General features: G+C 42.6%; 1 protein-coding gene across 2 annotated transcripts in view; it reads right to left on the bottom strand.

The window, feature by feature from the left end:
* The window catches only part of SV2C (synaptic vesicle glycoprotein 2C), a 199,491-nt gene extending 196,387 nt beyond the window's left edge, over nucleotides 1-3,104 (bottom strand). For both annotated transcript variants that reach the window (XM_025185249.3, XM_006124253.5), the window contains exon 1: nucleotides 2,679-3,104. The gene's annotated coding sequence lies outside the window, so the exon portion shown is untranslated. The remainder of the gene's footprint in view (nucleotides 1-2,678) is intronic.
* Nucleotides 3,105-12,331: the final 9,227 nt, after the last annotated feature.

Here is a 12,331-nt window from a genome sequence, read left to right as displayed (position 1 = left end):
TAGCATAACATTAGGTGGGAAACCATAACTGAACACCCTTATCATGAGTTTCACACACACAAATAAGGCCAAGGCCCTCATACTCTGCCTCATAGGGTACGTCTAGACTACAGAGTTTTGTCGACAGAAGTTTTGTCGACAGATCCTGTCGACAAAGCTTCTGTCGACAAAGGGCGTCTACACTACATTCAGTTCTGTCGACAAATCAAGTTGCTTTGTCGACATGGCAGTGTAGACGCAAGGACAGTTTACATGCAATAACACCTTCTGTCGACAGAACTCTGTCGACAGAAGGCGTTATGCCTCGTAAAATGAGGTTTACCAGCGTCGACAAAACTGCTGAGTTCTGTCGACGTTATGTCGACAGAACTCAGCAGTAGTGTAGACGCAGGTATAGTTTTGTCGACAAAAGTCCACTTTTGTCGACAAAACTCTGTAGTCTAGACACATCCATAGTCTGCCATCCAGCATGGGAAAGAAACAACAACTGCTTTCCCAAGGACAACCACAGATTCAGGGAAAGGCCTAACACGTCACTATGGGTATGTCTAGACTACACCTCTCTGTCTACAGAGAGATGTAGATTAGTCATGTTGAAATTGCTGACGAAGCAGGATTTAAATATCCTGCACTTCATTAGCATAAACATGACCACCGCTTTTTTTCAACACGGAGTTTTTTCGAAAAAAAACCCCAGCAGTCTAGACGTGGATCTGTCGAAAATAAACCCTTTTTCAACAGATCAATGTCTAGACTTAAAGATCAGAGGGGCTGGCGCGACCATGCTGTCTCACCTCCACCGAGCCCAGGGCATGGAGCGGGGCCAAGGGCAGGCCACAGCCACTGAAGCTCTCTCCCTAGCTACCCGCGAAGCGAGCTTACCTCACATGCGGCGAGCCCTGGGGCCAATGGCAGCCAGGCCCGGGCTCGTGTGAGTGGTGGGGCTCCTGAGCTGGCTTCAGGACAACAGTGACTCCCACTGCACAGTGCCTGGAAAGGGCTGGGATCCTGCACCAGGCTGGCTCCAGTCAGGCCCGCATCAGCTGCGCTGCAAGCTTCCCCTGGCTGACAGGAAGCTCTCCCCTCCCTCCGTGCCCAGCACTGAGGCACTGACCCTTCTTTCCAGGTGGCCGCCTGGGGCGGCAAGAGTGTGTGCTCCCCCTGCAGGCGGCTGACTCCGCCGCCCCACCCATTGCCTTGGTTAGCCAAGGCTGGCCGGAATGCTGCCCTTGGAAATGTGCCACCCCAACCACGTGCTTAGTTTGCTGGTGCCTAGAGCCGGCCCTGAACCAGAGCAAAGTATCTGAACATCTCAAAGCTATTCCTCATAACCCTGGATCACTACAAGTCCGTCCTCAATTCTCTGTCAGTCTGACACATTCCTGACCCACAGACTTCAATTCCTTGACCACATTTTTTCCTGTAGAGTGCTCACAGGGCCTCCAACCCTTAGGCTGTCAGATATGGGTCTATGTTGTAGCCATGCCATAGAATCATAGAATCCTAGGGCTGAAGAGATCCAGGAGGTCATCAAGTCCAGTCCACTGCCCAAAGCAGGACCAATCCCAACCAAATTATCCCAGCCAGGGCTTTGTCAAGCTGAGACTTAAAAACCTGTAGGGATGGAGATTCCACCACTTCCCTAGGTAACCCATTCCAGTGCTTCTCCACCCTCCTAGGGAAATATTTTTTCCTAATATCCAACCTAGACCTCCCCCACTGTAACTTGAGACCATTGCTTCTTGTTCTGCCATCCGTCACCACTGAGAACAGCCTCGCTCCACCCTTTTCGGAAACTTCCTTCAGGAAGTTAAAGGTTGCTATCAAATCCCCCTTTCACTCTTCTCTTCTGCAGACTAAATAAGCCCAAATCCCTTAGCATCTCATCATAGGTCATGTGCGCCAGCTCCCTAATCATTTTGGTTGCCCTCCTCTGGATTCTCTCCAATACATCCACATCCTTTCTGTAGTGGGGGCCTCAGAATTGCACTCAATACTCCAGATGTGGCCTCACCAGTGTCAAATAAAGGGGAATAATCACTTCTCTAAATCTGCTGACATTGCTCCTTCTAATGCATCCTAATATTCCATTAGCCTTCTTGACTACAAGGGTACACTGTTGACTCATATCCAGCTTCTCATCCACTGTAATTCCCAGGTCTTTTTTCTGCTGAACTGCTACCTAGCCAGTCGGTCCCCAGCCTGTAACAATGCCTGGGATTCTTCCATCCCAAGTGCAGGACTCTGCACTTGTCTTTGTTGAACCTCATCAGATTTCTTTTGGCCCAATCCTCTAATCTATCTAGGTCACTCTGGACCCTCTCCCTGCCCTCCAAAATATCTACCTCTCCCCCTAGTTTAGTGTCAAACAAACTTGCTGAGAGTGCAATCTATCCCCTCATCCAGGTCATTAATAAATATGTTGAACAAAACTGGCCCTAAAACCAATCCTTGGGGCACTCTGTTTGAAACTGACCACCAACTTGACATCGAGCCATTGATCCCTACCCATTGGGCCCACCAGTCTAACCAGCTTTCTATCCACCTTACAGTCCATTTATCCAATCCATATTTCCTTAACTTGCTGGCAAGAATATTGTGGGAGACTATATAAAAAGCTTTGCTAAGGGCAAGGTATATCACATCCACTGACTTCCCCATATCCAAGAGCCACTTACCTCATCACAGAAGCTAATCAGATTGGTCAGGCATGACTTGCCCTTGGTGAATCCATGTTGACTATTCTTGATCACATTCCCCTCTTCCAAGTGCTTCAAAATGGATTCCAGGGACTAAGGTGAAGCTGACCGCTCTATACTTCCCTGGATTGTCCTTCTTTACTTTTCAAAAGATAGGCACTATATTTGCCTTCTTCCAATCATCTACGATCTCTCCCGATCTCCATGCGTTTTCAAAGATAATGGTCAAAGGCTCTGCAATGCCATTTGCCAACTCCCTCAGTATCCCCGGATGCATTAAATCCAGACCCATGGATTTGTGTATGTCTAGCTTTTCTAAATAGTTCTTAACTGGTTCTTTCTCCACTGAGGGCTTCCCACCTCCTTCCCATACTGCATTGCCTAGTGCAATAGTCTGGGAGCTGATGTTTTCTGTGAAGACAGAGGCAAAAAAAAAGCATTGAGTACTTCAGCTTTTCCCACATCATCTGTCACTACGTTACCTCCCTCATCCACACCCCACACCCTCTCTGATCACCCTCTTATTGCTAATATGCCTGTAGAAACTTTTCTTGTTACCTTTCACATCCCTTGCTAGCTGCAGTTCCAATTGTGCTTTCGACTTCCTGCATTCTCGAGCAATATATTTATACTCCTCCCTAGTCATCTATCCAAGTTTCCACTTCTTGTAAGCTTCCTTTTTGTGTTTAAGCTCACCAAGGATTTCCCCAGTAAGCCAATTTGGTTGTCTACCATATTTGCTTTTCTTACTGTGCATTGGGATGGTTTCTTCAAAATACTGCCAGCTCTCCTGGACTCCTTTCCCCTTCATGTTCGCATCCCAGGGGATCCTGCCCATCAGTTTTCTGAGGGAGTCCAAGTACTTTTTTGAAGTCCAGGGTCAGTCCCAGGATATTACAAAGACCTGTGAGCCCTAATTCTTGGAGCATTAAAATACATTTGTGTTAGGGCTTCCCTTCAGAGATGACACAAAGCTCATTGTGTTGCATACCAAAGCACATGATGATCAAATGCACAAATGCCCAGGGCCCAAGAGGGCTTTTTTCCCCTTAAATTTTTCTGCCAGTGCTACTCATGGTGGTTCTAGTTTTGAAAAGGAGCTGGTGACATTTTAACATCATCTAGCAAATGTAAGATTTTTTTTGCAATGTGTACAAGATACTGCTGCCACTGTTAGAGCTGCGGGACTTCTCAATGGGATCTTCCAAAGGGCAGGGGAGCTGACACTCGCCAAAGAGCTCTGAGGCGAGGAAGGTTCATTAGGGATTTTGCTGGTTGCTTCACTGGTATGGACTGTGGTTAAAATGAAAAACAAAACAGTAAAGGCACAGTTGATGCCATTTGAATGAAAGCTATAGCACAAAAATAGCTCACCCAGCTTCCACTGATAAAAGCTTGCTCTGTTCAGGCTGTGTTTTTATCAAAGACCATCAAAGACCAGCAATGGAGAAACATTCTTTGATGAGGAACAACAAACATCATTCTTTGATGAGAAAATAGCTGCAGAATAGGAGCTAAAATTTTATCAGCTGTATTTATGGAGTGAGGTGTTTTTACTACTGAAGTACTGAATCTGAGAAATTATATCACTTTAAGGAAGAAAGGATCACAACTGATCTCAGACAAAACAGTGTAAGGGTTGTTGAAGTTAGTGAGAGCCACAGTTTTTAGGCTTCTTGGTTTGCTTTTTTGCCATATACATATCTTTGCTCCTACAAATATAGCAATATATACTCATTTTATAGAAGGGAATTCTGTTTAGATTAATTTAAAACATGGGCCAAATGCTCCCATCGTTAATCTAATTCACCAATCAGTGCTCCATCCCATAACATTTTTCTTGAGTCCATGGTAAGGGTTGATGCCTGTTCTTATTAAGTCAATAGCGAAACTCTCACTGAGTCCAGTGGGTGAAAGATAAAGTCCTAAGAACAGTAAAGATCTGCCCTGAGTATTTGGGAAACATGCACAAGTGTAAGGTGAGTTCTACAAATTACATCTCCTAGTCGTCTTACAGAGGGCAGAGGTGTTCATGAAACTGAATCTTCCTAAAAATTAAGTTAGAGCCTTTATAGCAGAAAATGAATGTGTAAAATCAAGACCTGGTGCAAATAGTAGGGCTGCCACCTACCTAGGTTCCCCCTGGGTCATCCCTTTTTTGAGGTAGCTATCCTAGGAAATCTGTAAGGGTGTCAGTAGACACTGTCAATTGGCCAGTTGAATGGGCTCACAATCATTGCAGCCATCTCTTTTTTGGTACATTAGAGGTGGCCACCTTAGGAAGTGGCCATAAATCCCATGAAAATCTAGGATAAATTCCACTTGAGACTGCAAACTCTTTGAGATAGGGTGTCCATTTACTATGTTTGTACAGCAACACAACAGTATCCTCACCTGATTGGCCTCCAGCTGCTACTGCAATATAAATGTTCAACAGCATCTTAACTGGTGGTATAAATTACACATCAAGTTAGATTGATCAGAAAACTGAAGAATAAGGGGAGATTTGGACTACTGTGGGTGTGCAGAGAGTGGGTCAAGTGGATGAGAAGGAGCTCTAGCTAACAGGAAGGTGTAAAATAAAGCAGGCCTCTCCCACACTCTATTTTCATCCTTCCTAGTAGTTGTTTTCCCTTTTTCATTGGCTTGGCATCTAAATTACACTTCTTTTGCACATCTCTTATGCTCAGTCCTCAGCCCTAGCTCCAAATGCTTGGCAGCATGCCTGGGGAAGGGCATTATCTTAAGCTTCAGAGACCCAGTCCTGCTCCCCTGAAGTCAATGAAAGATTTGACACTTCGGTGGGTGCAGATTGGGCCCTAAATTTTCCATGGAGTATGGATTGTTGTACACAAAATGGCCAGCAATGCTGGAATTAGGGGATACTACCACGCCCTGTGGCTTGAAGTAGTAATTAACAAATATTAGATACATGGTTTCCCTGGTTTCCATCAGCAACACCCCCACCATGTTTGCAAATCCCCTGATGCTGGCTAATTTTTAAAATATAATCCTCTTAAACATTTTTAAAATACAGGGGTGACATCATCCATTACGTTTCCTTTGATTCACACAGTGAAATGACAGTAGAGATTTATACTGAACTGATGAGTCACTGACATAAATCTGAAATACTGAAAGATCCTCTTTGGTGTACAGAATGTACTGCAATCATCTGAGGAGCTGGAAAAAGTGTATTATTTTCTTCTTCCATTCCAGGATTATGTAAATCAGCTGTATGGACATCTGCATTTAGAGAGATACAACCTTATTAGTAATGTATAAATGGTCACAACTCACTGTCCCATACTACATACTCATTGAGGGGCTGACTGTGAAACCACTACTCACACCGAAGATCTTAAGCAGCCCCACTGAATTATTCATGTGTTCAATGTGACCAGGTATAGGCAGTCCCCGGGTTAAGTACAAGATAGGGACTGTAGGTTTGTTCTTAAGTTGAATTTGTATGTAAGTTGGAACTGGTACATATTGTAGGGGAAACTCTAGCCAAACATTTCTCCAGAGCTCAGTTTTATTCTCCCACACCTCACTTCCCTCAGTCCTTTATTCTCAAGCTGAGGTGTCTGCTGAGAAAAGCCACTCCGCATCTTCCTGGTCTGCTGGGGGGAAGCAGCTAGTGCGGGGTTGCCTCACCCCGTTTGTAAGTAGGGATCCGATGTAAGTCGGATCCATGTAACCCGGGGACTGCCTGTATTTCACATTATGGCTCTGAATGATGGTTTTTTTCACCCCGTTCTTCTGTTGCTTTTGAACGGAACTGTCATTTGACTGCTCTGTCATTTCCACAGTAGATATCTAGAAGTCTTTACTGAGTCAAATAATTTACAAATCAAATCTAAAAAATGTTCAGTGGGCCCTCTACAATATCATTTTTCATGTTATTAATTTTAATAAAGTATTTGGAGTGTCATAATACACTAAACATTATCAGATTATTTTCTTGTTTTGAAGAATATTAGTCTTTCAACGTGTTAGTCTTCAATAATTTCCGCTATATTTTATAGTTCATCTTCAGTTAGTATTTTTTTCCTAATCTTACAATAAGCATGCCAAATTGCCCAAGATGAAGTGGGTTTTAAAATTGCTATAGAAAGAAATCCACCATAGCAGGAGCAGCCTGCAGAAGCAGAGCACAAAGTGAACAAGACCTTCCCAAACTGGAAATCTGGGGAACTATAAGGAAACGTATCACCCAATCCCTGGAGGCAGAAGCCATCCTGCATGGAAAGTTGTCCCTCTGTACAGCTGCATTGTCTGCCTTGATCCCATAGCTCTAGTAGGGACTCTGCTGCTACATTAAGTCTCTTGAAGCTTTTTAGTAGTATCTAGAGTGGCTCTGTATGAATATGTCTACACGACACAGCTTTTAGCAATAAGGTTGTGTCAACAAAGCTTGGTCACTGAGGCAACATCTAGACTGCAGGCTTCTTACGGAAGAAGGTTTTCTGGAAGAGATCTTCCAAAAAAACTTCTTCTGAAAGAGAGTGTCTACACAGCAAAAGCATATCGAAAAAGCAATCTGCTTTTTCGAAAGATAGTGTCCACACTGAATGGACGTTATCTCTCATGTAAACTATGATTACTATGGACAGAGTGGCCGCCAGGGCACCTTTGCTTTTTCCTCTTTCCTCTTCTTTCAAAATAACTCCCTCTTTCCCGTCCACACACACCTTTTTCCAAAAGAGCTCTTTTGGAAAAAGGCTTCTTCCTCATAGAATGAGAATTACCAATGTCGGAAAACCCCCCTCTGTTCTTTTGATTTTCTTTTGGAAGAACGCAATTGCAGTGTGGATGTAATTGAAGTTTTTTTTCAGAAAAACGGCTGTTTTTCCAGAAAAACTCCTTAGGGTAGATATACCCTAAGTCAGCTTGCATGAACGCTGTTTGTTGGTGCTTTGGCTGACAAAATACTTCCATCATCTCCTCGGCAGGAGCACACTGCTGATGACAATGCAGCATTTACAATTTCACTTGCTGCAGCAAAACTTTGTTGTTCATGGGGGGGGGGGAGGAGATTTTAAGTACTTGTGAATGACAAATTTTGTCAATCAAATGAAAATATAAGACATACCCTAACTGGGATGAGATTGAAGAAGGGAAAAACCAATGCTGCAGATCCACAACTCCCCTGCCCTGCACGTCCCAGAGGAGATTTCGAGTGGACCTTCATACTCACTTACTTGTTCAAACAAAGGAGCAGGCAAATCCAAGGAATTTTGATGCTGGAAATCCACCAATCACTCACAAAGTGAAATAGTGTGTAAACCACAGGATATATAGTTCATCTGTATCTGTTGCAATCTATTTGGCTTCTTTGATTTGTCTTTTTTTTGTCTGCATTTAATGGACTGTTAAATGTTGATTTAAATATATTTATCAAAGAAATATCCTTTCTAAATAAGGAAATGGAGATTTGTGCATGCTTAATATTTCAGCAAGCCCAATTTTATAATTATTTCTAAGGCTATTTTTTAGAAATCATCTTAAAAGGGATGATTTTGGGATCCCTTATGGGATCCTTTATGGATCAGTCAGCAAAGGCTTTCTTTGCCGACCGATCCCTGTCTTGACTGCTGCTTTGCACCAACAAACAGCTGAGCTGGCACAACACGGCGACCATTTTTATTCTAATGAAGCAGGGGATATTTAAATCCCCGCTTCATTGACTATGTCGGTATGTCTAATTTACATGCCTCTGTCGGCAGAGGCATGTAGTCTAGACATAGCCTTTGAGGGACAAAGATAACTGAGCATAGGCAAAAGATCCCCAGAGCTTTGCCTCTTTTAGCCCTAAAAACACACAGAGCTTGCTGATCATAAAAGCTTTTGTTACTTTTTGAACTTAACATTGGAATTCATTTGTGTATATGTTTACCTGATTTTGCCTTGTCAATAGCTCTCTATTTCATTTTTCTGTATAAAACATCTTTAGATTATTTCCTTTAAGTTTGGCTACAAACATTCTTCGACAAGAGATCCAAAATGCATTTGACCTGGTATAAGTTACTAGTCGTTTAGGTCTCACAGCAACCTGAATATTGCTGTGATCCTTGGTGTAAGAATATCAATCAATCAATCAATCAATCAATCACAACAGCAGATTTATCTGGGTAGCAAGAGAGACTGGAATACCCAAGGGGATTGTCTGCAACTTTATGTTTAAGGTTATTATAGTGCCTGTGGAGCTGACTATAAGGAGCCTCTCCCCTCTGAGCTAAAAGCCAGCTGGCTTTCAGCCCCTGCTGTAGAGATCTCTTGATCTTAACTGTTGCAGTGGTCTAGGTGTCACTTGCAGTACTCAGTTACCACACTAGGTGTGTGGGTTACACTTACACTTGATAGGTTGGTAAAATCTAAATAGAACTCCCAACCAATTGGGGGATTTTGTCCTGGTTCTTTACAATCTGCCCTAAAGTTGGTACCCATGTCCTTGTGCTACTGTGGGACAGCTTCTCAGGTTGTACCAAACACTGAGGGCACTTCTAGACTACATGGCTCCATCGACAGAGCCATGTAGATTAGGGTTGTAGGCAAAGGGAAATGAAGCGGTGATTTAAATAATCACTGCTTCATTTAAATTAAATGAATGCCGCGCTGTGCCAATCATATTTTTGGTGGCACAGCGCTGTAGTCTGGACGCTCCACGATCGACATGAAAGGCATTTGTTGACCTCCCCGGTAAACCTCATCCCACGAGGCAGAACGGGGAGGTTGACAAATGCCTTTGATGTCGACCGCGGAGCGTCCAGACTACAGCGCTGTGCTGCCAAACAGCTGATCGGCACTGCACGGCACCCTTTTTAATTTAAATGAAGCGGCGATTATTTAAATCACTGCTTCATTTCCCTTTGACGAGAAAACAAATCTACATGGCTCCGTCGACAGAGCCATGTAGTCTAGACATGCCCTGAAGGCCTAGCTTATTTTGCACAAGCTACGATGACAAGATGTGTTACACAAAGACTGGAAAATTTCAGTCCCAGTTGCAAGAACTCAGAAACCGAGGTCTCATTCCTTGACTGGATAGGGAGACAAGACAACTCACTTTGTTGGATATTTCAGATCTTCAGAAAAATAGCATGGTCACAGTCTGATAGGTTCATGTAAGCATCTCCAAGAAAAGAAACCAAGTTGGTACATCTCACAGAATTCAGATAAAATGGTACATTTCTTTCAGCATCTCATTTTGCGAAAGCCAAAGACACCTGGAAGGGAAAAGATTGAAGTCCTGAGCCAGCCACCTGGAAGTCCTCCTGGTGACATCAAGTACCTGTCTCAGATAGAGACCTTTTAACAGACTCCTTCTATTTTCAGCAATTCAGGTTGCCACTAGCACAATGGAAAAAATATTAGTCATGGCCCTCCTTTGTTCTGTCTATATTTGCAGTGTCAGCTGCTGCCATGAATGATAATTGAGATGAAAATGTATAGCTGAGAAAAGATATCATAATTAAAATGAAGACTTTTTCATGGCTGATGACCCAAATCAGTCAATTGGCGACTTCCTTCCTAATTAGGAACTAAGTTTCAGGAAGTGTATATGAGTGTGTGTCTCAAAGATTGTTACAGGCTTAATATGTTGTTGCCTTGTAACAGGATCCAGTCAAGACTGCTGTAAAGTAGCTTTTGAACTGAACAAAATGCTATTGTTAACTAGGATTATAGAATATTGAATGTCTACCCTAGTTAATGGTTTCACATTGCTTGTCAAGTGCTAGGCCTATAGAGGCATAAAATAAGACCAAGTGTGCAAGCATCTAAGTACATATTTAAGTTCTTTGCTCGAGAGAAACTACTTTTCTAAAGTGCTCAGCACTGTAATTCAAGTACCTTCTAACACTGATTAATCTAACCTCCCAGCATCCATGTGAAATGGAAAATTATTCTTATTTTACACATGGGAAACGAAGACAAATTATGGGCCTCATCCAACACCCACTGAAATCAACAAAAAGATTCCCATTGGCTTCGGTGGACATTGGACCAGGCCTTAAAGCAGCTGCAATTGTTGCTGTAGCACAGTTACACTACAGCCTAGGAGAAAATGAACTCCGTAAGAATTTGGCCTAGCAAAGATTCCTTTGTCATCTAAAATAGGAGCCAAAGCTTGATTTTTTTGTCAAAATAAATGTTGACAAAGCCTGAGATTAATAATGCTTTCATGTTTCTTTTTTAAATTGCAACCAAAACAGCTGTGAGTTAAACATCTCCCTGCTGTGTCTGCAACCAGAACATTGGAGCACTTGGACCTGGAAGAGCAATCAATCTAAATGTAAAATCAGCAAGAACAGCAGCAAATATGCTGGATTTTAAAACTTTCATCTTAACAATATAAGATCTTAACTACACAAGGCAATGTGTTGATTTAAAATGTGATTTTTAAGCAGTTTATCTGTGCCTGTTTAAAAGGTCTGAAAAGTATTCAAACAGAGAGCGGCAAAGTTCCCACCGTTAGTGCTAATTTTACTTTCATGTCCAGAGTTAGAAGACATTTAGGAATTGAAGGAAGGTAAAAGCACTAAAATCTTGACTAAGTCACCATGAACTATCCCAGCATACTAAATTACATCAATGTCTGGCACCCAGAAATTTCTGAGCCATACTGTAATCTTGAAATAAAAATTTAATCCATTCTTCATTGAAGCTAAGATTGACTGGCTAGATAACTGCAATCTCAATATTAAAATTCCAAATTTTGAATCTCAACAATACACCTTGTGCCTTTGGTTTTACATTGAGTAAAATGTCAGGAAAGATGTAAACCAACTTTTTGTCCAATAGTCCTTTATTTAATCTTGCAGACAGCAAAACTCTTTCCCTTTAGCATGCAGGGGGCAAAGTTGCGAGCCCAGCATGACCTCTTCTAGCTGGATGTAGCACTATAGTACCTCGTGCCTCTGTTCTCTGCACTTTATTTTGGCCTTTTCTGGCTATAGGAGTGTCCTGGGCCCTCCAGCCAAATCATTTCTGCAGTCCTGATCCTTCTGGGTCCACAGAGTCCTTTACCAAAGTCCAGTATAAACAAAAACAGACGGGCTCAGCTGGTAGCCACAACCATCTCCTTGGGTCTCAGTCTCCTTCTCCCCTTCCAAATTTGGCTCACTCAGTGTGTGTGTGTGTGTGTGTGTGTGTGTGTGCGCGCGCACGCGTGCGCACGCGCTAGCAACTCCTTCCCTTTTTCCTGCTAGAAACCCCTTCCCTTTACACATTTCATGCATTCCAGGTACATTCCCTTGTCCTGGCACAACCAAACCCTTCCTTTCCTTTAAGTTATTATAAGAGGAAGCTGCATACCAAATTTGGTGGTCCCAGCTTTTAACATTTAGGAGGAATTCTTGAACGGACAGACAGGCAGACTCGCTCTCTCAAATTTGTAAAATGAATACAGTACACACACAATAGCAGAAATAGGTGTTATTAGTATTTAGGAGGACTCAAAGTATTTCAAGTTATTAATAATTTTGAGTTGTGTCCCACAAAAGGCATATCTTTCATACCACAGATCAGTACACTTAAGAGAGAAAAGGTCAAACCAAGGTTAATGGCATTTCTTGACATTTTGGAGAAAATATTAATTCTACATATAGTAAAAGCATGAAGGAGCAGCT

Source organism: Pelodiscus sinensis, chromosome 6 (genome assembly GCF_052426305.1).
Source record: "Pelodiscus sinensis isolate ZL-2025 chromosome 6, ASM5242630v1, whole genome shotgun sequence".
NCBI lineage: Eukaryota > Metazoa > Chordata > Testudines > Trionychidae > Pelodiscus > Pelodiscus sinensis.
This window is presented reverse-complemented; position numbering and strand designations above follow the sequence as displayed.